The sequence below is a fragment of the Myotis myotis genome, unplaced genomic scaffold (genome assembly GCF_014108235.1).
Source record: "Myotis myotis isolate mMyoMyo1 unplaced genomic scaffold, mMyoMyo1.p scaffold_m19_p_19, whole genome shotgun sequence".
Taxonomy (NCBI): domain Eukaryota; kingdom Metazoa; phylum Chordata; class Mammalia; order Chiroptera; family Vespertilionidae; genus Myotis; species Myotis myotis.
Genome location: NW_023416323.1, coordinates 21,893,040 through 21,919,124, shown reverse-complemented (window position 1 = coordinate 21,919,124; position 26,085 = coordinate 21,893,040).

Genomic DNA, 26,085 nt, shown 5'->3' with positions numbered 1-26,085 from the left:
GGGGAGCCCAGTGATTGGGAAGCGTAGCTGCCTCCTGAAATTAACCAGCACACAGACATGAGAAGAACCCCTGGTCAGCCAAACGAACAGGCAAACAGAACTCTCCCTACAGTGCAATCACATTCTTAGTGCAGATTCCTCCTAACGGGCACAATATAGGCTCAGCTTTACAGTCCTGGGTCCCAATGGATTCTGAAGTTGCCATTCCACGGCCATTTCCCCCTCATGAAATCCATTACCATCATTCCACTCAGAATCTCAGTTTCCAAGACCAGCTCTCCCCTGCCTCCCATCTATAAAGGAGTCTATGTCTGCATGGACCGTTGCTCTGCCCAGAACAGCTGACCATTCACATGTAACAAAATAATAAACATTCTGCTGTGGATGAGTAAATTAGGCCAACTGATGAACAGTTTTTCTTAAGAGGATTTGCTTACCTAAACCCAATAAACCAAGCCCTGAAAAGTCTCATCCTATCAGGCTGATAACTGCTCATGAAAGCCTTGGGTTAGAGCCAGCTAAAGAGACAGGAAATGGGTGATTGAGAATTTCTTCCTGGTAAAGAAGTGAAGGAAAGGGGGATGTTAGCGAGGAGCATTTGGGCCTGATCTGGCTGTGAGGGCAGCTCCTCCACCAGCCAGGCTTTTATAAATAGCAACCTTCCTCTACCCTTCTTTTTAAAATTATTATCATTTTCTTTACATAGTCTAGAATAGGGAATGGGGGCTTAATAGGCCAGCCTGGTCACCCCAACACAATTAATTAATTAAATGTCAAACTTGAAATATCTTCCTCCAGGCCAACAAATCTCAAAGGCCTTTGTGAATAAAAAGAGCCTATTTGAAAATAAAACGCCCTGATGAGACAATGTGGGCAAAAGCATAAGCTTTGAAGACCAGGTGTTCAGTGCACTGTTAAAGCTTATACGGCCTCCATGGACTTTTTGGGACCAAACATGAAGAATATAGATGGGAGGCATCTATTATGTTTCTTAGACCTTGTCAGGGCAAGAACTGGGGTGAGAGGAGTGGGGCTTTCATCCTGGGTGTAAAATTTAAAGGAGCACCAAAAATAAACATTACAATTCATACAAAAAGTCTAAATTAATGCCCAACAATCCATGGTGAGCAAATACAGAATTTGAAGTAAAGACAAGATCCCACCCTGTATTTACACAACTCACTTCTTTCATGTCATGTAGCCCTAGGCTTGCATTCTCTGTAGCTAGCAAAGCCCAAAACAGTGCTTTTGACCTAAGAATCACCTCATCCCAGATATACATACCCGACAGAAACGTGTTCATATATCAGAACTTCACAGCCTCTCCAAAGAACTGAAATGTCCCTCAACAGTAAAAAGGTAAACTGTGGTCTGTCCATCCAATCACCATCCAGCAATGAGAATCAACTAACTATTGCTGTATGAACAAGGAATGACTCTCAATGGGTGTTTTCACTTTGGAAAAATCTATTTATTTGTGCTCTTTACAGCATACTAGTTATAGCATACAAGTCATACTTCCATAAGATTACCTCAAAAAAACAAAAAGTGGGACAGCCTACATATACCTCTTGCATTAATGTGTATTTCTCGTGGGAATGTTCTCTTTATGTTGACTTGGAAAGAAGTTATCAGAACTTCCTGAGACAACAACTTCCAAGGGATCACTCCTCCTCAAAGCCTTATCAAGAGCAAGAAGCTGATCCATGTCTCTGATCCTTTGTGGATGGGTATTAATAAAAACTGGAATGTTCTTTCCCGAGGTCCACAATTCCTGGTTCTATCAGGATTTCCCTGAAAATTAGGCTCTTTCAAAAGACTTAGGATTTTATGATCCTTGGGTCATTTCAACAGTGACAGCAAATGCTAAACATTTCCAAAACCTCTCTCATGCTTAGCTTAGCCTGGGCTGGAAACACAGTTATATTTGTTTTCTATTGCTGCCATAACAAATGACCACACATTTAGTGGATGAAAACAAACCATATTTATTAAATTATAGTTCCAGAGGTCATAAGTCCATATGGTTCTCAGAGACTAAAATTGAGGTGTTAGCAAGCTGTGTTTCTTTCTAGGGGCTCAATGGGAGAGTCAGTTTTGCCCATTCAGGTTGTGGCAGTGTTACATTCCATGTGGTTATAGTACTGCCTTCCCTTTTTCCTTGCTGGCTGTTAGCAGGGGTAGCTTTCAGCTCTCAGAGGACTTTCTCCAGTTTTTACACATATCCCCCTACACCTCAGAATTTGCCATGGGTATTATGCCCTTCTCAAGCTTCCATCTTGGGACCATCTTCTGTCATCAAATCTCTCTCTAAACCCACCTAGGAATGATTCTACCTTTTTAAGAATTTAAGTGATGAGATTAGGCCCACCCATATAATCCAAAATAATCTATTTCAAGGTCTATAACTTTAATTCCAGCTACAGTCTTTTCTTTTTCTTTTTCTTCCCATCTTCCCAGGTAGCATACTCACAGGTTTTAGAGTTCAGAGCATGGATGTCTTTGGAGAGGCATTGTTCTTACTTTCACAACTATTCTCCTGAAGAGCTTTTACACCATCTCAAATTTTTGACACTCAAAAACAACAACAAAAAACAACTCCAGGTTTATTTACCCCAAAGAAGGAAAATAAATAAGACACACAAAAGACCTCTCTGGGGGAGCAAAAGCAGTCTCTATATTGGTCCATTCACTTAACAGATATTTTAATTCATTCATTCAACAAATATCTGGCACTGTGGGCATAGTGAGGAACAAACCGGAAAAATCTTTATTCTTACATAGTTTCTATTTTAGTGAGATAGAGATAATATACAAATAAATAATTAAAATGTGTGGTTTAATATGCAGCTTCTAAAATGGCCCCCAATGATTCCCATTGGATCCTTCCCCATTTGAGTCTTGAGATGACCACAGTCCTAGCCAATACTTTGGTTGCAGCCTTGTAAGATACCATGAGCTAGAGGATCCAGCTAAGCCATACTCAGGTTTCTGATCCATGAACAGTATGTGATAATGTTATTCTTTTAAAGCCACTGAATGTTGGGGTATTTCTTACACAGCATTAGCTAACGAATACACACATTATGTCAGATGGTGATAAGTCTTAGAAAAAACAATATAGCAAGGAAGGAGACTAGGGAATTCCAGATGAGAGTTTGCCTTCATGTGGAAAAGGGTTCCCTGGCAATATTTTATATGATACTAGTGGCCCAGTGCACGGATTCATGCACATTGAAAAGAAATTAATTAGAAGAAATATTTTAATATCTCTATTCACCCTTTCTCTATGATAGAAGTGTCAAGTTGTGCCAATAGTTGGTCTTAAGACGTATTCTGTGGATGCCGCTGTTTTCTTTCAGCTTCAGAATATCAACAAAATCAACCAAATCCACATTCGACAATGACAGATCGAAACACACGTGTGCGATTGGCGCCAGCGAGAGCTTTATCAATGTTTATTTTTAAGTTGCCAGTGTGCATCATATGTACCAGCTGGTCGGTCAGGCAGGTAGATGAACAGTCAGTCACTTACCCTTTTATATATAGAGAGAGAGAGCATAACATATACCAAGACTGAAGAAAAGCTTCTAGGTTGCTAATTTCTGGGAGGGTGGGTTTTTTTGGCATTGATGAGTGTAGTAAGCAGGCTTAAAACTGTCATAGAGAGTGAGTTTCAAATATACAACCTGAATTCTTTTACTGTACTTGATTACTCTCCCTGCATGACTCTCTGGTTTCTGTTATCACAGCTGTTACTAGAAATTCCCTGAGTTTTATTAACAGAGCACTTTCTTACTGTGGAATTCTATAACATACCTTGTATGTCTGCCTTCATCTATGTAGATTGAGAATTCCATATGGACTTAGTTTTCAATGGAGGGGTTCATATAAGAAGGGTCTTCTCTTCAAAATGCAGAGGACAGTGCCTAGAGATGCCTTAAATGCAAGGATAGTTAATAAACGACAGGGCTATGAAAATAAACACACCAGTGGAGAAAGAAGCAGGTCTTGCCTATGACATCCACTGTTGTTTTAATATGGAAGCCTGCCACACATGCAAATTCATCCCTATAACAGAGTGTGTTTTGATTTTCCAGAATCTGACTTTTCCAATCATGATAAATTCCTCTGGTTATTTCTTTTTCTCGCAAGTTACAATTTAAGGTTCTGTATGGTAGCAGTGGGCCTGAGAATATTGGTAGATGTAATTCTTGGTCTTGGTTGAGACAGAAACTTAAGTGAGTGTAACGATTTATATCATCAAATAAAAGCTTCTGAATAATAATAATAATAATAAAAACATCTTTCCCAGGTCTCCCAACTCTCTGAAGTCATTTAGTGTCTTCACCAAAATGCAGTGCCAGTGACTGTATTGAAAAGGCCTAAGTGGTGGCATATAAATTTTCTCTTTTACAAAGAAGTTTCAGAAACAGGCAAAGAAAAATTGAACTCTCTATGCCTCAGAATCCCTGTGTTTAAAAGAAACAATAACAGGGGGCTGGGGATAGAGCTCATTGTTTGTCTGTTTCCACTGCTACAAGAACCGTCTCTGAGATGCCTCTTTTGGCTCAATCAGGGCTGGGTCAGATGTTGCCTTGTATGCCCTTCAAACTCCCCTGCCCCTCTGTCGCCTATGTCTTCCCCGTCGCTGTTAGCTCTCTCAGCAGACTCGGAGCCATGCATAGTTGTATCAGTTGGGCACTGCACAAGGTCAAGGGCTTGAGAAATGACTTGGGTTGATATCCAGTCCTTGTTACATGTGCTAAGCCACGCATTCACTGGCCCTGAGACAAGGAGCTTGGTAAGGTCTAGACCAGAGGGTTCATTCTGTGAACTATGTGAGCCCAGCACCTGGCACAATGCTTGGGATATGATGAGTACTCAATATGTGTTCATGAATTACTGAATCATTTAATTAATTACCTGGAAGGGAGAATGAAGCAGAAAAGCAGAAGCCTCTGAATTTTCACAGTAAATCAGAGAGAGCTGAGACTGCTATGAATATGTAACCCCTGAATCCTGGTCTTCTTTTCACATCTACTTATTTGTTATGCTTGTTTCCTATTTACTCATTGATTACCTGAGGCACATCATTGTGCGAGTAATGAAGGATACACATAGATGACAAAAATCAAGGGAGAAGACATGAACGTGCAGATTTCCATTTCCTGCTGTCCTTGTTCAGGATGAAAGCAACAGCACTGCTAATCTGTAGTCATTTTTGCAGAAATCATCCTCAGACTGGCCTACTGAAGTGTGGTCAAGCAGAGAGGCAGTGTTGACTGGCCTCTGATCTCCAGGATTTGGGCACATCTGCTAAGACTATAAGTCGTAAGAGCTGAGATCAAAAGCCAGAAAACTTTATCAGTGGTAAATATTTTGGGATTTGTGGGCCATGGGATCTATGTCACAACCACTCACCTCTGCCACTGTAGCACAGACACAGCCATAGACAGTATGTCCACAAGTGGGCATGGTTGTGTTCCAATAAAACTAAAATTTAAATTTCACTTAACTTTCATGTGTCTTGAAATATTACCCTTTTAAGAAATTTGTTTTCAGCAATTTAAGAATACAAAAGCCGATCTTAGCTGGCAGGCCATATAACACAGGCAGCAGGCCAGATTTGGCCCATGGGCTGAAGTTTGTGGAGCCCTGGCTGAGAGAGTGCCTACCTGGTGCCAGCCCCTGTTCCAAGTGCTTACTCATTTTCCAATCACACTAGCCCTGTGAGTGGGGGGCTATTCATATTTCAGTTCTGTACATAGGGCAGAAACAGAGATGTTCAGGAACTAGTTCAAGTTCCCACCCCTACTCAGTGGAAGCTCTGGATTCAAACCCAGGCGCTCCAACTCCAGGACCCTTGCAAGTAACCACTGTATACCCTCACCAAGGGCAAAATTGCTTTTTATTCTTACAGCTCTTAGAAGTTGTGGCTGCTCCTGTCATCTACTCATTTGCATTTTTATGCATTCTTTCAGGTATGCAGAAACACTTCGACACTGTCGCTACCCCACAGACACACTAATGGGCTAGATCCATGTGTGAAAATAAAGCATTATGGGAATATACTTGCAAGGCCTCCATCTAGATTTTTAAAAAGCCTTTTAAAAGAAGCACTCCCCAGATAGATAAGGTGTCAGACATTACAGAGAGACCATCATGCTCAAAGTCCTAAAGTATTACAGTATACTTGTAACCAAGATATAATCTCCATTGTATTAGTCAGCTTTTGCTGCAGTAACAAGCAGCCCCTTAAATCTCTGTGGTGTACAATAAGCATTTGTTAGTCACTCCCTAGCTTATGACTAGGCTCCATCATCTATGCTGTAAGCTCTGAGTCAGGTCAGGTCAGGTCTGTTCCTCCTGGGTCTCATTCTGTAGAATGAAGGAGCAGCCACTATCTGGGATGCACTCATCTCATGGCAAAGGGACAGGAGCGTAAGAAGAAAGAGCAAAAAAAATGCATGAATTCCCAAGGTAATCTCACCTACTGCAATGAGAGGCAGTACAAAACCACATGGCATGAAGGCTATCAATGGCTGAATGTGGGCTCTCCAAAATGATATGCCAATCTCTCAGTCCCCTAAATCTGTGAATATTACCTTCTATAAAGAAAGGTGTGATTAAGTTAACATCTTGAGAAGAGAAATTTATCCTGGATTATCTAGGTTTACCCTAAATGTAATCACATACATCCTTATGAGGCAGAGAGAGAAGGAGTTTAAAGACAGGGAGAGAGGATAGGGCATTATGATGACAGAGAAGAGAAAGATGCAGCCACAAGCCAAAGAATGCCAACAGCAGCCAGATGTTGAAAAAGATAAGGCACAGATTCTTCTCTGGAGCCTCCAGAGAGAGAAGGGCTCTGCCAACACCTAAATTTCAGATTTCTGGCTTTCTTAACTGTGAGAGAATAAATTACTGTTGTTTTAAGTCACCCAGTTTGTGATAATTTATTATAGCAGTCACGGGAGACTAATGTAGAATCTCAATCCTATTGGAGAGAGGAGTGGAGTGGCTGTGAACAATAATCCCATTTGCCAACACCATTAAACTTCTTCATGAAGCAGTGTTATCTACTGCGTGGTATGTGCTGTTCAGGATTAGACCAACCTCTGTCTGCACAACAGGCTTCCAGGCTATGGTAACCTAGAGGTGAGTATCAACACAACCCCTCTCTGCAGAAGGGCAGATGTCATGTGTCAGACCCCAGTGGCCACTTGTCATGTGAACTCCCCTTGCCCCCAGCATCTCTCTCATGTGGCTCTAGGCCACTGACTCTTCCCACTGGTTTGGAGATTATTAACCCAATGGAGCCCCTTGAGAGGCTGGGTGGTTCCAGGCAGAAAAGAGACACCAGGGCTCTTCCTTCAAGCTCTCCCGTGCTCAGAGCATGCAGTCTGGGAAGCCATCAGGGGCTCATCTTCTGGGAGAGGTGTTCTGTGTCAGCATCACTACTGTTTTTTACTATAAAAGTCAAACAAGCATCAGCAGGGATGCAGATTGGCTTCCTGCTGGAAGCTTTAGGGTTCACCGAGGCCCCTGTGTCTCCTTTACTGGAAGGGAAGAGTAGCTAGAACTTCTCAGAGGGTATCTGGAAGAATTTCAAATGCTGACTCAAACTACCATGAACCCAGTCTCTCTGCTAGAAAAAGTCACCACCCGGATTCCTTGTATTTCTACATCATGATCATGGACGGGTTCCTGTTTCTAGAAAGAGGATCCTGACACAGCACCAGTGTATTGGTCAATTAGGGCTGCCATAAAGGGTGCCCTTGATAGATGGCTTAGAACAGAAAAGTATTCTATCATAGTTCTGGAGGCCTGGGGGCCTAAATTAAGGTGTCAGCAAGGCCACACTCCCTCTGAAAGCTCCAGGGGAAAGATTCTTCCTAGCCTCTTCCAGCTTCTGTGGCTCCTGCAATTCTTGGTGTTCCTTGGCTCTTAGCTGCATCACTCCAATATCTTTATCTATCATCACATCCCTCTCTTCTGTGTGTGTGTGCATGTGTGAGTGAATGAGTGTGTGTGTATGTATGTGTGTGTGTGTGTGTGTGTGTGTCCTCTCCTTAGAGAGATACCAGTCAGTCACAGGGCCCATCTTTATCCAGTATGACCTTATTTTAACTAATTACATCCACAGAGATCTATTTCCAAATAACATTACATGCTGAGGTTCTGGATGGACATGGATTTGGGGGGAATGCTAGTCAATCCACTACAAATGGGAATAGGTCTTTTCTGTTTCTCTATTGACATCGAACCTAATAGAGGACTTTATATTACCCCAAACTATCTAAGGTCACATTTCATTCAAAGTCTAACTTAGATTTCCCTGATTGGTAAGCTCTCACAGAGACACCCCAAACCCCCAACTGCAGTGTTGATGCTGAAATCATGCTGGATGTCAAAATTACATCAAACAACTGCACATTTTTCTACCAGAAAAACTGGGTTATTTCACTTTGATTCACATGGCATTTTCCCCCTCACCTCTAAATGCTGACTTTGAAATCCCCTTCAGCACTGGACAATGAGAAGCAGGCTATGTTTTCCAAGGGAAAGGAAGCTTTCATTATATTTGATACTATATTTTTTCTCTCCTTGATTTGAATGTTATAATTGGATTGGTGAGCTATTTATTAGGAAATGTATGTTTTATTTTCCCCAACTGCTTGAAGGGCATCTCTTAATTTGCTTCTCTCTTTGGACTTCTGAGAAGTGGCTGCTAGGTATTATTCCCAACAAAACTCATTTCTTTCAAACATTTATTTAAGGGTATCATTTTTTAATAATTCTGAGGATAATTCAGAATAATTTCCACCACCAATGCAATTTTTAACTTCAATGAAATGTATGTCACCTACTCTCTACGGGTTTTTCTCCCAAGAGACCCTGAGCTGTAAGTGTCAGAGTTGTTCAGGCAGGTCATGTGGTGGGAAGAGCACTGGCCCAAGACACTGAATGGCTCCATCAGCTCAACCGTTGACTAGTCTATGATAAGCCTGCTGGCCTCAGTTGCCCATGGCTAAAATAAAAGGGTTGGACTTAATGAGTAGTGTCAACACTTTTGAACCTCTGCTCCATCTAAATCCTGACCTTAAAGAATAACATGAAGGGATTAAGCAAAAAATCAAACAAAATAAACAAACAAAAAACTCATAGACAAGGGAGTTGGGGTGATTATCAGAGGGAAAGGGAGTGGGGGGAAGATAGAATTGGGTAAAGGGGGGATAAATTGTGATGAAAGGAGACTTGGCTTGGGGTGGTGAATATAAAACATAATATACAGATGATGTATTATAGAATTATACTCCTGAAACCTATATAATTTTATTAACCGATGTCATCCTAATAAGTTCAATTTAAAAAAAGAGAATAACATGAAAAGCAGATGAAAAACCCATCAGCCAACTACTGGTAACACTCTTGGGTGTTACAAATGTTCTCTATCTTCTTTGTGGTGGTGGCTACATGGGGTAATCCACTCAGCAAAATTCATCAAGCTATTCCCTTAAACTGTGCACATCTTTTCATATACAGGGTCCCCCCAAAATGCATACACACTTCAACAGCTGATAGCTCAATTTTGAAATGAAATGTCTTTTAATAAACACTGCCTTTATAATTATTCAGAGTGTGTGTATACATTTTTGGGGGACACCCTATATAATTATGCCTCAATAAGTTGATTAAAAAGCTACCTGTGTTTATCAGAGGAACTGAGCCAAACATATGAGAACCAGTAAACTAATATGTTCTAGTTCTAGCATTGTAGGAATGTCTGAGCACTGAAATTCAAGGTGTAAAGTCATTCAGAAGGGTGACTTTGCTTAAGGACAGGACACCAGTTCAGAAATCAATTATTCCTGAATTTGAAGAATTTCCAATATTTTATTAAATTCATCCTCTGTTTCTATTTTCTCAACAGCCACCTTGTTTATATTCTATTCATTCACTCAGCAAATTTTTATTGCATGTCTACAATGTGCCAGAAAGTTTACTAAGCAGCTAAAATTCCTCATTAAATCCCCACAACCGCAGAGCTACCAGAACTTAGATGAGTTACAAATTTTATTAAAAAGAGCCTACATTTGCCAAGAGCTTTTAAAAATTAAAGTAAATCAAATTCTCAAAGACTAAGCTACTGTAATCCTCAGTTTAAAATCCCTTTTTGCAGTTAGGACCCACTTCCACACTGCACTGGAGTGGCCATGGCTCCCTTGTTTGGCTTATTCTGTGAGTATCATCATGGCTGGATTCTCTGAATCTACCCTCTACAGCAGCAGTTCTCAACCTGTGGGTTGTGACCATTTTGGTGGTCGAACGACTCTTTCACAGGGGTCGCCTAAGGCCATCGGAAAACACATATATAATTACATATTGTTTTTGTGATTAATCACTATGCTTTAATTATGTTCAATTTGTAACAATGACATTGGGGGTTACCACAACATGAGGAACTGTATTAAAGGGTCGCAGCATTAGGAAGGTTGAGAACCACTGCTCTAGAGTATGAACTTTTCTTCATCTTTACCCTTAGAGAAACTCCTTTGTTTTCTCTTCTTGGACAAGGAAAATCGCACGACTGATTCTATTTCCTTTTGTGCTTTATTCACCAGGAAGCTCATAGTTAAATGCGTGGACAGATCAGAGCAACTGTGTTTGGTCTACATTTCTGCCCTATAGTTACTCCCTAGTCTTGATTTCTTTTTATAATGTGCTATTTACATCATTCTCTTTTTTATTTTTTGGTTATCTCTTCTTTGTTGATATATCCCGTAAGTTACGTATGGAATTAGGCCAAGTATCTATAATAATAAAAGCATAACATGCTAATTAGACCAGATGGCCTTCTGGACGACCTTCCAGATGAAGCTGTGGCTGGAGGGGTGGAGGGGGGGACGAGGCAGAGGCTGCCACCACAGCCACAGGGGCCGAGCCCCTTGCATGAATTTCGTGCCTTGGGCCTCTAGTTCATAAATAAATGAAATAATCAAGTCTATAATTTCTATCTTTAACATGCATAGTCTATTGTACATACATGTTATGTACAAGGGGCTCAGTCAGTATCTCCTGAAATTTTCCAGTCCTCAAAGATTTCATCAAAGGGTAAGTTCTTCCAGTCATATGATTTTAGATATTATCTATCAGAATGTTTCCTAGAATGAGATATCCATAAGTGACTTTTTACCTCCTGTTTAAGCAACCTCGACCGGGCTATCTTGCTGTAACATGAATTTAAATATAGCTAAGTTGAGACATTTGAAACCCTTTTCCGAAGGAGGCAGGACTGAACCAATTTGCCTATTATAAGTCATCCCTATCCCTTCCCCTCTTATCCCTTCCAGCTAATGGCACCCACCTGACCCCTCCACACTCCCATTTCCTGGGTGGGATAGGGTGATGTAACAGCAGCTCAGACTCTGGAGTTAGACAGCGAGGGGCTGAATTCCAGTTCAGCCTCTTCAGCGGCACGACTTGGACAAGTTGCTAACTTCTTTGAGACTTTACTTCTTACCTCGGGGAAAATAACAAGTGCCTTTCCTTGTGGGGCTATTGTGAGGATTAAGTAAGAGTCCCACATAACTTATGGAGCATAATGTCAGCTCAGAACAATTACCCAATAATTCTTCATTGCGTGGAGGGAAGAAGGGAGGGAGGGATGATTGATGGATAGATGATAGATGGATTAATGAATGGATTGATGAATGGATGCATAGATAGATGGATGGATGAATGGATGATGGAAGAATATAGCATAGAACATGCCACTAGGCAGGCAATGCCATACATTAGGATGAGCAGTCTGTTATCTATATATTCTTGCCAAAGTTTGGAGGGGACACCACTTTTCTACACCTCCCTTACCCTGGCTCAAGACTGTGACAATGTATATGTGTCCACACACACATATATACACACAGTGTGGGGTTATCACTCTGTCTCCCAGGGGAGTGCTTAATTCTGTTTTGGGGTTTCCATATTTGCCGACCTCGCTTATATTCAGTTGCAAGTGCATAGAACATTGTGTACATCTCAGAAAAACAGAACCCAAGGGGTAGCTGAGAAAGGCATTGTTTCCACCTACATTTTCAAACATGCATCTTACCAAAAAGGTAATTTTTACTAACTTGTTTTCAAAATAAAAATTCCGAGTAGGAGGAATACAAGTGGCAGATCTTGACACTTAGCAAAAATTCATCTTAGAGCATTGACATTTTTGTTTATTGAGCAATGACAACAAAAAAAACCCCGCAATTCTTAAGGTAATCTGGAAATTCAGATTATGGATTTTTTTCTGACCCCATATTTCTCATTTCTCTATAGAGTGAGGCAGCAATAAAATAGCGAGTGCTTTTCCACTGGGCAGGTGACCATGTGGAGGGTTGGATCTATTTTGTAGTGCTGGTCTGTCCTTGTCCCCAGTCACGGGAGAGGAGGGAAGTTTGTCAAAGGAGGAAGATTAAAATTTATAAAAAGGCCACAGAAAAAGGGACTCGTTGTTCCTAGGGGAAGAGTCCTCTGATCACCAGTTGGTCCGGAAGCTCTTGCTTCCTGTCCAAAACCATAGTGCTGGGACAAACAGCCACTCCCAGGACACTGGGACCTGAGATGAAGGGACAGACAGGCCAAAAGAGCTACATCTCTCACCTCTCGGGCGAACCAGCACTGGCCATGGGGTCCAAACCACCCACCAAGGCCTGTTAAGTGTCCAAGGTAGCAAGACCATAAAATGAGACCACTGGGGTCTGTGCTTGCATTCCCAGGGCCAAGCTTTCCCTTGGGGGCTCAGAGGCATGAGGTTTGCCCTTGGGGACAGGGAACTAGAGCACAAATGCATTGGTGAGAAAAGAAGCATGAGCTATTCATCCAGCCAGAGGGCAAAGGCAGTTACCAGGACACGGGAGGACTCAGACACCACAGACAAAATTGCACACCCAACACAAGCCACACCTGATAGAAGGAAAAGAAGCAAGGACAGAAGAGAGAGGGAAAGGAGGAGGGGGAGGGGGAAGAGGAGGAGGAGGAGGAGGAGGAGGAGGAGGAGGAGGAGGAGGAGGAGGAGGAGGAGGAGGAGGAGGAGGAGGGAAAGAAGTACTAAGAGCCACCATCACCCCTAGGCTATAAGGAAGGACTGGTCTCCTACTTGGCAGTGGAATTCATTCCCCCAATGAAAAACGCAGAGAGAGAAAGAGAGAGCTTGGAGTTGGATTAATGGCAGTATGGGAGGTAAAACTGGGTGAATATTCACTCTGTAACTAAGGACTGGGAATCGAGCCTGCAACCAAGGTATGTGCCCTTGACTGGAATCAAATCTGGGACCCTTCAATGTGAGGCTGATGCTCTATCCACTGAGGCAAACTGACTAGGGCTTAACAGTATATTTTGGAAATCTATAATAAGTCAACTGATAAACATATGTCATTGCATTAAGAACTGCTAAATAGACCATTTTATTTAGTATTCATAACCACTTTCTCTTTTCAAAGTTTGTATGTTACCACTGCGAATGTATCTACAATAACTAATTATCATGACCTAAAACTATTGGAGCTGGGTTTTATCAAATCTCATTCTGTTTAAATGGGGGAAAGGGTCTATTTCTAAATTTCTAAACTAAACTAAAATTCATAATCACTGGTGTGTTAATCTTCATGGTTATGTCTGTGTTCCCTTCAGGGCTTCTACCCCAGACACATAGGTGGGTCCCCTCACTGCAGTCACCTGGCTGTTTGCTGCCTGGGTGACACCATCTGTGAGGCGCGGTACTAGGGGAGCAAACTCTGGGTGTCGTAAGCAGAAGCAGAATAAAAATAGGACACGGATTTGCAAAGGGAAATGAAGCCCTGAACCACACGTGTCTCTAAGAAAGCCCTCCAGGCCTGTGGTTCTGAGGGACGAGGAGGGGGAGGAGCACTGAGGAAGGAAGTCCGCACGAGGCAGGGCGCATTCGGCCACATCCAGGCTGGTGTGGAGAGCCTTGTCTCTCCCCTCTGCCATCGGCTCTGCCAGAAGAGCTCGAATGTTTACACAGCTTGGCTGGCAAGCGTGTTGGCAACGGAGGTCCTTGCTGGGTGGAACGCGAGGCCCTGCTGGGGCTCTGAGACCAGCTCCAATGAGGCCTTCTCCTGTCTTCCTAGCAGTCTTCCCAGGCCTGGCTGGATGCAGCTGGGGCTAGGCCAGCGCAGGGCAGGAAAGACCTGGGGATATTGGCCAAGGCCTCTGTTACCTTGGCCCAAGCATGTAATTCACTCATGGCAGGGGCCTGGGGCCTGGCCGGGCCTTGATTTCTCTGGGGATGAGTGCTTTTCTAGGCCTTGGTTTGAGATCACTGCACTCTCTTCCACAAAGGGATGGAACTTATTTTGTTTCTTGGGTTCTGACGAGTCTCTTTCTTTCAATGCCTTCTCTGTGTCTACTGGTGAGCATTCACTTGGCTGAAAGATCCACCTCCAGCTTGCATGAGTGGCACAATGGAGAAGGGACAACAGATGACTCCTAGCAGGAGATAGGCAGCTACAGGAAAGGGGAGTGTATGTTGAACTGGGAATGGGAACCGTGGCCCTGACCCTCCATTGCTTTGGATATGACAGAGCACTTACAAAGGAGGTTTCCAGAATCAGGTTCATAAGGCCACTTGCCAGCTATGTGATCTATGGAAAGCTAGTGAACTTGAATGCGCCTCAGTTTCTTTTCCTGTAAAATGACTATAACAGCTGTGCTTACCTCCTATGTTGGTTGTGAGTTAAATACATGTAAAGTGCTTAAAGGTGCAATAAGGACTCACTCTTACTAGAAGTATCTTTCCCTTCTCTCAAGGCCTGAGTGTCCACATTGAGAAAATTAGGCTGGTAGAAGAGATGATTTTAGAGGAGCCTTCAATTGTTGTTATATAGTTCTGGGATTTTAATAAGGCTTTCTGATGGATCCCTAGAGGGGGGGCATCTCCCATCAATTTGCTGATTGTCACAGGTCACCCTTTCAGATAAGCCTGCTGTTTTTGCCCACACCTCTGGGATACACCCATACTAGTACATTGTCCATCTGACGTATTGGATTCCAGAATGGAAGGTTCTGTTGCATTTTCACCCACTTTTGAGGTAGCTGCTCATCAAAGGGACAATTCTGTATAAAACTACCTGGGCTCTACTGACTGTCACACCCACAGGCTGTGACCTAAAAAGGCAGCAGCTGGGGACAGCTTCTTGAGCATGTGACCTATACAGGCCCCCAGGACCCCACACTTACAAGACTCTGGGCATTGAATGTCTGCTGTTGCTGTCCTAGACTGTTCATATTTTTTGAACAGGGGCCCACTTTTTTTTTTTTTTTTTGCTCTGGGCTCTGTACATCATGAGTCGATCACTCCTGCATGTAGATACACACCCGAAGACCACCACTGTCACCACTGCTCAAAGTGTGCATGTGTGTTTGCTTGTATGTGATGTGTGTGTGCATGCGTGGTTGGGAGTCTTCTGAATTTTAAGTTGCTACCTGTGAAGAGATGCCTCTATTAGCACCCGTGGCAGAAAAGAAACACAGCTAATTATGAGAGGTCTCCAAGCCAAGCCCAGCCTCTCTGAGAGCATAAAGCCATCCCCACGGCAGCAGCAGCTGGGAGCCCAGAAAGCAGCAAACGAGCTGACTCATGAAAATCCCCCAGTTCACAGCACAGGACGGTGATTTTTCTCTGCCTCACTCCTGTGTCTCTCCCCAATGATGTATGAATTGCCTTATTTACCTTTTCCCTCCAAACCTTCTCCTTTATTATTTTTATTAATATCATGCCAACATGAAAAGGTGTTTCCTTTGCAAAAAGAAAAAAGGAAATAAAAATACCCTTCAATACCTCACCTCATTCACATAGCAGAGAAAACATATTTTTTAAAATAGTAGTATTTGTTTGTGTATATGTATGTTATATATGTGTGTGTGTGTGAGAGAGAGAGAGAGAGAATTAAAATGGGTTAGCCATAGGATAGTCTAAAATATGAATATAAATAGTAATAAAATTCAGGTCTTCATTTCAGAAAGGCTATATTACCCAGGAAAGCTTTACCATCTTTATTGATAATAAAAGCATTGCTGCATTTAATGCATGTTAATTTCAAAAGTAAGGGGAGACACAGAATGCATTCAGATCTCAGAGAGCCATGCAAGTGCAGCAATATAAAATAAGTGTGTTGCTGGGTTCACAACAGCTTGGGCCTAGCACTCACTGCCAATAAATGTGTATACCTGCCATCGCCTTCATTGAGCACTAAGCACTTGGCATCTAGGGGGCCACTGAATCTGCAAAACTCCCTATAAGATAGGCATGTTTTGATTTATAGACAATAAAGCTGAGGCTTAGGGATGTGCCATAAACTTGTCCAAGTCACACCATTCATGCCAGAGCCACTCTGGAACCCACAGCCATGTAGGCTCAGAGCTCACATGCGTCAGTTCTCAACATCCCCCTTGGCTCGTGTTTGTAATCAGGAACCACCTTGATTAGCTGTGGCAAATGTGACAGTCACAGATGCATGCTTGACAAGACAGCTGATCAGTTACAAACTCGATATCTCAGGGGAGAAAGAGATTCGAGAAGTCATTTTTCCAACTTGTCACCCAATGCATGCATTTCTTCTCCAACACCTCCTATTACAGATTCTTTAAAAATGTTCCCCATGCCCTAACCGTTTTGGCTCAGTGGATAGAGCGTCGGCCTGTGGACTAAAGGGTCCCGGGTTCGATTCAGGTCAAGGGCATGTACCTTGGTTGTGGGCACATCCCCAGTAGGAGGTGTGCAGGAGGCAGCTGATCAATGTTTCTCTCTCATCGATGTTTCTAGCTCTCTCTCCCTCTCCCTTCCTCTCTGTAAAAAATCAATAAAATATATTTTAAAAAAATAAAAATAAAAATGTTCCCCGTGATAACTCACTACCTGTTGCAGCAACTTCTTCCAGGATCCCATAGCTCTTTGAACAAAAACATCTGTATTTACCTTGAATTCAAGCTGGAGGCACCAAGAATAAGCCAAGGCTCATCCCTGGGAAGGCTACCCCAGCCACTTGGATTCCTTCTGCCTCAACCATTTCTCCCACAAGCCAGTTTCTAGACAACCAGCAAACCAGTTCACGGTACTGATCTCTGGCTGACAAAAACAAAACCTTTCAGCTCTGGACGTTTGCACGTGAACTTTGAGTTTTGGGGGTACATTGTTGGGCCAGCAGTGCAATGGATAGGGCTCTTGGGGTAGAAGACAGCTTAGAGCTGTCTCAAGGGGTCCTGTTGGGGGAGCAACAAGGGCCCCACCTGGATTCCCAGTTCACCATCCAAGCTGTCTTTCTCCTGAGAGGGAACCCCTCTCCACCTGGCGGTGGGAAAACTCTTAGAGGATCCTAGGAGGGCAAGGGTGGACCATTTATGAAAACAACTGTTTAACTGCTCCCAGATCATCCATATTTGAATGAGAGGAAAATAATGGTAAAAATATCATAAAGAAACAGATGTGCCTGAGTCGGGTTTTGTGGCAGAAACATATGTGGGCTGTGCTGGTATTGATTGCATTCTTACAACCAATGCGAATGAATGGTTGTGTGTTCCCGGGATAGGTCATGTGGAGCCCAGTGAAGGCTGCACAGTGCTGAGGGCTCTCCACACACTCCATCCACCTTTACACACACACACACACACACACACACACACACACACACACACACACACCTGAGGAGGGGTGGGAGAGGAAGATGCAAACTTCTAGCAGCTGGAGTGGGGGGCTGATGTCCAGCACAAAGGTGATGACTACTGTCCAAATGGAGTGCCTTTCACCTTTTCCCAATGTACATAAAAGGGCCTGCAAGGACTAGGAAGGAGCAACACTGCATGCATACATGTGTGCACATGTGTGTGCAAGCTCACACGCTCACAGGAGACCACACCAGGGTAAAGAATGGACCAGGCCCCTACAGCTTCAGCAGTGGCCCCTCGCTCTAGGCACTGACTATTCACCTCGGCAGCAGCATTAGAAGAGGGAACATAGATTTTACAGCATGGAAACATGGTTTTGAATCCTAGTTCTGCAACTGACTGTGGCCAAAGAAATGTCACAAAACCTGCTGAGCCTCAAGTTCCCCAATCAGAGTATAATCAAAGATAGTCACCTCATGGAGGTGTCACAAGGATGTGAGATAATGGACCAGCTCCCTAGATCATTCCTGAAATGTGGTAGAAGCTCAATTAAACTGATCTATGCAGAAGTCATCTTGCAGGTAAGGGCAGATGTACAGAAGACAATCAAGCAAATTGGTTCTAGGGCTAGGCAGTAGTTCTGAAATCAAACAGCTTCAGTAGGATTCCCAGTTCCACCTTTCACCAGTTGTGGGATCCTAGGCAAGTTAATTAACCTCCCTGTGCCTCACTTTCCCGTAAAATGGGGACAATCATAGCACCTGCCTCATGAGCATGTTGATGAGATGAAGTGAAATAAACGATGGAAAGTGCTTAGCCAAGATGGATCCACTCAATATATACTAGTCAATAAAATAAAATAAAAACAGCACAGCCTCTTCCCTCCATGGGTGGGCTGTGTCTCAAGCATAATGTCCTGGATGTAAAAATTCCAGTCGTTTTCAGCATCTCCCAAGCAAGTACAAGCTCAATAAATCCCCATCAGATGAAAGAATAGAATCAATACAAAGAACACCTTCCCCCCCATCCTTCAACACAAAAGTGGGGCATTTGATATTTGTTCTGAATATCTATTCTAACCTTCCTTCCCCTCCATTTTAGTAAGTTTAATTTCTGAAATGTTTAACAGTTGTTTTCAGATAAATCACAGTCGACTTTTCTGTCCCAATGCACAGGACTTTTCATTGCGCGGGGAAATAAGCTCTTCCGCCTTGTTGGGGAAAAGCGTGTGTCCTCATTGTCTATTCACAGGGGAGGAATCTGGAACTCCCAACTTGTCTTGACTTCCCACTGTCTATCTTTCAAATGTGTAGCACAATTCTTCTTAAAATGGATTTCTATTCTTTTATTTTCATATTTTTTCGTGAGAGAGTGGTTTGCAGGTATGGTTCCATGAACACTAGCTTCACAAAGATGAGCTTAGTTTGCCTAACAATAACATGAAGATATTCTCAGGATGGGTGTTAATATAACATATGCACATGATTTCAAAGCAGGGCATCCTGAATTGCTTGTCAGTTGAGAACTGAACCGTATCATAAACTTGCTACCCAGAGCTTTGATTTCCCAAAGCCCATCCCTGGATGGTACCAGCACCACCATTTTCTTCCAACAGAATGATTAAAGCTTCCAGCTCCACTGGCAGAAAACTCTGGTTTGAAACAGAGTTATCATCCCTCTGAGTATTCTCTGTCTAGTCCCATAGATCCCATCTCCATCCTTCTCTACCCTGGGACTCTGCCATGTGTGGCCTCCATCAATCAAGGACCCCATTGCCTTCCGGATGCTGACTGGGTTTGGCCAATGGGGGGGCTCTCTGAGGGCTGGCACGGGATGGATGAAAGAGTGTTTGGATGTTTATTCCCCAGCTCCCTCCTCAGTGGACCGCATGATTGCAGTGGCTATTTTCTTTGGTATAAGCCTTCTCCTTCCCCAGGACTTGATGGTCAGAACCCCTCAGTAAATTGCCATGACTCTGCTTGAATGAGGGTGAAAGATGACTCATGCTGGCTGGGTGACATTGTGTCAATGACTTCTCCCTCCAAGGATTTTAGTTATCTCTGTCTGAACTTCTGATTGGTAAGCTCCCAAGGCTGTATGGGGAAGTGGTTAATAACCCAATCTTTGAGCTTAGACAGACATATCTTGTATAACTATCATGGGGAACCCTAAAAACCACCAGCAGGACTTCTTCCTCAACAGACCATATGGAATAGCTGTTGGGAATATGGATTATACAACCAGCTGGTCTGGATTGGATCCTGGCACCAACTCTTACTAGCTGCCTGACTTTGGGAAAGTGACTTGGTCTCTTTGTGCCTCAGTGTCCTTATCTATAAAATGGTGATAATAGTACCTTACAGAGTAAGGTTATTGTGATGAACAAATTAGTACACAGAATACTGAAAACAGTGCCTGGCACATAGTAGGTCTTTATAAGTCTTAACTAGTATTACTAACTATTATATACATGAGGACTATAAGCTCTTAGATATGGAAAATCCATATGCCACACATCTGGGCACCCCAAACACCTAGTACATAGTAGATGCTCAATAAGGGTCTACTGATAGTAATTTATTGCTAGTACTATTACTAATACTAAAAACATTTATATTCTACTTTCCAAAATTCTTCATGTTTATTATCTTGCTTGATGTTCATAACCTCCCTGTAGCAGAGCCACCAAGATAATCCCCTTTGTACACAGAAAGCTGGGAAAGATCAGAGAGGGTCAGTGACTTGCCTAAATCCACACAGCACAGACTGGCATATCTAGAGCTATTACCCAGAACTCATGAAACCTAGAAACAACAATGTGACCTCCTCAGGGACATCCAAAGACAGGGCAATCTCCGGAGATTGGGCGTAAAATATCCCAGTCTCTGAAGACAGGCTGGGCATGTTATACAGAGGGATGAGTTCTGCCATGGTACAGAACATCTGGGGTCTGCAGCCTGCTTTGTCTAAACTGGATGTTATGGGGGGCCTTCACCCCCAATGTTTCTAAGGAGACTTGTTCCCAAGAGCCCTCAGTTCCCACCTCAGGCCCGCGTGTGCTAGCGTGTTTCTCTGGCATCCTGGAGAGTTGTCATCCCTGAAGCAATGTGCATTGGCTCCTCTGCCTCCCTCCCTTCCTATCGGCTGCAATACAAAACTCAGTTCCTTATCTCTTGTTATCACTAACAATCCCCGGGCCCTTGGGGACACAGAGGGCCTGTAACCCGGCAGCAGGCCAAGCCCCAAGCCAGGCGATGCTGCTCTCATATCCCCAAGTTTCCTGCCTGTGGTTTGCACTGCTGTAACTGCGCTGGTTCTCACTTCCTGTCCTAACCCGCAGGCCGGGTGACAGTGTGTCCTCCAGGATGCTCTGGCCTCACAGTGCAGGTAGCCAGTCATACCCATGACCTGTCACCAGGTGGGAAAAGGAATTAGAGCCCAGACCCTTGTGACCATCCACCCATCCTGACTCGGCCCTCCAGCTGGCACCCTGAAGTGCACTTCTCCCAGCGCACTAATTTCTCTCACTGGAAGTCTCTGTCTGCACAGGGTGAGCTGAGCAGGAGGTCATGCTGGAGGCCTACGGGGAGACAAAACTGCTTTGAACAAATACCCCAGGTATATGCATTCATACTTTGAGCCAAAAGGGTTGTACAAATATTACAAAGATGTGGGACTCTTCTGGGTACTGAATATACACTGTAAAACCCTCAGCAATTGCCTGCTAACTGTTCTCCTGACTTCCCCTCTTGCCCATCAATCATGCCTTTCAATTGTCTCCATCTAGTAGTGGAATGATCTTATAATATAATTCAGACCAAGTCACACCCCTAATTCAAGTCCTGCAATGGTCTCAGTCCTTATGAGAAGGGAAACTAGAGTTCTCATCGTGGCTTAAGACACCCTTAAGAACCCCCTGCTGCCCGGCTAGCGTGGCTCAGTGGTTGAGCATCGACCTATGAACTAGGAGGTCACTGTTCAATTCCCATCAGGGCATAGGCCTGGGTTGTGGGCTCAATCCCCAGTAGGGGGCGTGCAGGAGACAGCCAGTCAATGATTCTCTCTCATCATTTATGTTTCTATCTCTCTCTCCCTCTCCCTTCCTCTCTGAAATCTATCTATCTATCTATCTATCTATCTATATATATATAATTTTAATCCTATCTAATAAAAGAGAAACATGGTAATTAGCGTACGACCGCTACCCTTCCCATTGGCTAATCAGGGCAATATGCAAATTAACTGCCAGCCAAGATGGCAGCCGGCAGCCAGGCAGCTTGAAACTAACATGAGGCTTGCTTGCTTCAGTGACGGAGCAAACCAACATTCCCCACCTGCCTTGCCGGCCTCTGAGCTTGCAGTTTAAGAAACATTGTAACAAATATAGAAGCTAAACAAAACCCCAGAAACCTGCTTTCAGCGAGCCCGGGATCGCAGAGCTGGAGTTATACATTGTTTCGATTATAGAACCGAAACAAACCAGATACCTGCTTTCAGGAGCGGAGGCCTCAGAGCTGGAGCCTCAGAGCTAAAGCTGGCCCAGAATAAAAAAAAAAAGAAAAAAAGGAGCGGTTGGGAGCTTCAGTCACCCCCAGCCTGAAAACAGCCCTCAGCCCCTCACCCAGGCTGGCCAGGCACCCCAGTGGGGACCCCCACTCTGAAGGGTGTGTGACCAGCTGCAAACAGCCATCATCCCCTTACCCAGGCTGGCCAGGCAGCCCAGTGGGCTGATCCAGGACACCCTTCAGGGCAAACTAGCCAGCCCCCACACGTGCACCAGGCCTCTATCCTATATAGTAAAAGGGTAATATGCCTCCCAGCACCGGGATCAGCGGAGCCACGAGGCCTCCCGGCACCGGGATCAGTGTGACAGGGGGCAGTGCCCAAACCCCCTGATCGTCCTGTGGCTCTGTGTGTGACAGGGGGTGGGGCCACAACCTCCCTATCGGCCCTACTCTGTTCGTGACAGGGGAAGGCGCCCCAAACCCCTAATCAGCCCTGCTCTGTGCCTGATAGCGGGGAGCTCCCCAACCCCCTGATCGCCCTGCAGCTCTGTGTGTGACAGGGTGCGGCACCCCAACCCCATGATCGGCCCTGCTCTGTGGGTGATAGAGGGCAACGCCCCAACCGCCCCCCACGGGCCCTGCTCTGTGTGTGATGGGGTAGAGCCATAACCTCCCCATCGGCCCTGCCCTGAGTGTGACAGGGTGCGGCACCCCAACCCCCTGATCCGCCCTGCTCTGTGTATGACAGGGGAAAGTGCCCCAACTCCCCTATCGGCCCTACTCTGTGAGTGACAGGGGGAGCTCCCCAACCCCCTGATGGGCCCTGCTCTGTGCGTGACAAGGGGGAGCTCCCCAACCCCCTGATCGACCCTGCTCTGTGCGTGACAGGGGGTGGCACCACTACCTCCCCATCGACCCTGCCTTGAGTGTGACAGGGGGTGGTGCCCCAACCCCCCAATCAGCCCTACCCTGAGTGTGACTGAGGGTGGCATCACAACCTCTTGATCCACCCTGCTCTGTGCATGACAGGGGCGGCGCCCCAACTCCCCAATCGGCCCTGCTCTGAGCCCGACCAGGGGCTGCACCTAAGGATTGGGCCTGCCCTCTGCCACCCGGGAGCAGGCCTAAGCCAGCAGGTCGTTATCTCCTGAGGGGTCCCAGATTTCGAGAGGGCACAGGCCGGCTGAGGGACCCCCCTTTCCCCCGAGTGCACAAATTTTTGTGCACTGGGCCTCTAGTATATATATAATTTTAAAAGAGACCCCTGCTTCCTGGCCATGCCCACTAAGGCCACCCTATGCTCCTTTCCAGCCCCAGGAGTGGGCCAGGCACATAAATGGCTCAGGAAGCCCCTCCCGCGCCCCCCCCCCCCCCCCCCGTCCCCCCGGCCATACACACACACTATCCTCTCCCTCTGTCTCCCAATCCCTTGCCTACAGCGTTGTGAAATCTGCCTAAGTACATGCAAATAAATGCCTTCTCTTACTGTATAATTGGTGTCCAAAAATCAGTGGCCAATTTGAAAGGAAAACATTGTTCATGGTACTAATCAAGTAGAAAAGAGCCCTGGCTTTGGACTCAATCAGATATGGTCTAAGGCCCAACTCTGTCACAGGTGGTCCTGGGCCATGCTCACCCACCTGCTGGAAGCTGTCCTTGCTAGTAAGTAACAATACTTATTATTTGGAGTACGTTAATCATGTGCTTTGGATCCTGCTCAGCACTTGACCTGCTTATCTTATTCCACCCTTACAGACCTTGAGGAAGTAGGTGTTATTGTAGTTGCCATATTTTAGATGAATAAACTGAGGCTCAGAGAGTTTAAATAATTTATCCAAGATCGCTCAGTTAGTAATGCTGGAGCCTCCACAGAATTCTCTCCTAACCAATATATTATACTTTCCTATAGGATTCAACAAAATTGTGCATTAAAGGCGAGAGCATATGGGAAATGCTTGCACATTGTTCAGGGGGACCAGGAACCCAGAGTGTTAAAGTGCACCCTGGTGCTCCAAAGCCTGAGAGTTCTAAACCCAGTCTCCACCATGGATGCTGCCCCTATTTACTTTTAGTTAATAAAATCACAAAACATCATTGGGTCTTAATGGGACCCCGAGGGGGTTAATTACATGGTGGGGAATTGTCTGCGAGCTCAACCACCGTTGGTTTAATAGATGTCCCTTCAGAAAAAAGAAATATAGCACATTGATCTTTAAAAAGGAAAAGTAAAGATCTCCCAAATGCAGATGAGGAAAGGGAAAAGTCCTCGCTCAGCATTTAGACCCACCATTAATCCTGAGGACACGTTTCCTACAGGATCTCCGGGTTCTTCCTGTTGTGGACTCCGGAATTCTAGGGCTCAAGGCCTCCAAACAGAATTGTTTTCCACCCACTCTGAACAGAGCCTCCTACTTATCAGGCTCTTGGGGGAAAAAAAGCAACCATCTCATCCACTGCAAACGCTCATCATCACCAACACAATCTGTACACCAGCCAGTCATGCTTTTCCAGCAGAAGAAACTCACCCAGGCTCATGTCTCTGAGACTCAGTTACCCAGCTCTAAAGGGGGATAATACCATCCATTTCAGTAGGACTGCTCATTTCAGTTACTGAATAAATGACTGCGAAAGCTTTTCGTATGTTTTCTATGTGAAAAGGACATTATATTAAGTGCTCTGATAAATATATCTCTATGTTACAAACCTATGTGATAGGCATCAGTATTATCATCTCCATTTTCCAGGACCAATGCTGGGCTCCAGGGAAATAGAGGTGAATAAGATGTAGTCACTGCCTCCAAAGAGCTCAACTTCTAGTTGGGGAAACAGCCGGTGGAATATGTACGCACAGGGAAATTGGGTCTGTGTGGAAAGAGAGGTGTGTTAGTTAAAGGTGCAGCAAGCACATAGACAGAGAATTTGAGATGTGTAGGGGACCAGAGAGTGTGTCCTGGGGTTTATGTAACTCAGACAGGTTAAGTATCTAGCAGCTAGCTCAAGGACACACAGTTAATTAGAGGGAGAGCCTGGATTGAAATCCAGTTGCTTTCAGCCTCTAAACCTTGGATCCTCCCCTGCTCCAGGATCATTTGATCTCCATCCCACTCTCAGCTTCTCTGGGCTACTGGTCACATTTCCCTTTATGCATGAGTCTCCCTATGCAGGCAAGACAGTGCCTCAGTGGCTTCACTACATGGAGGGGTAATAAGCTTACAGAGACCCATTTACCTACACAGAGCTACTACAAGAGTTTTCTTTGTAGTTTCACCTCCAGTTGGATGCACAAGTGGAAGGAATAATTACCAAAATGAATGAATGAATATGAATGAATGAATGAATGAATGAATGAAGCTCCATGTACATATAGTGACTATTCCTGTGCCTGGCACAGGGTGAATCATTTATGACCACTGAGACTTTGTCCCTGTCTTTTGGGAGTTTACAATCAAGCCAGGGGAACAAAGGCATGCACAACGCATGTATCTGAGGGCAAAGCAGAATGAATGCTGTGAGCAAAGTCTCTGCAAAGTTCCGGCAGCCTGGAGAAGCCTGTGATTAAATCAAAGAAGCCTCTTGCGTTGAGATTGGTTCAATGATGGTTTCCTTGCTGGGGCTTCGGTCAAAACGCATTTAATATTGCAGAGTATTGTAAGGCTGAATTTGGTTAAGACTCTAAATGCTTGGAGCTCCTTGGAGAAAGTTACTTCATCAATACCATGCACTTGGAGAACTCAGTGTAGCACATCTTCCTGGGAGAATCATGTGTAGATTTCCAAATTCCAAAGAAGAGACACGGTGTCTATTGCCTCAAAATCGTAGCCAGCACAAGGAGAAAGACAGAAAGAATGAAAAAGAATATTAAGGGTTTTCTGAATAATTTTAGTATTGGAGTGGTCAT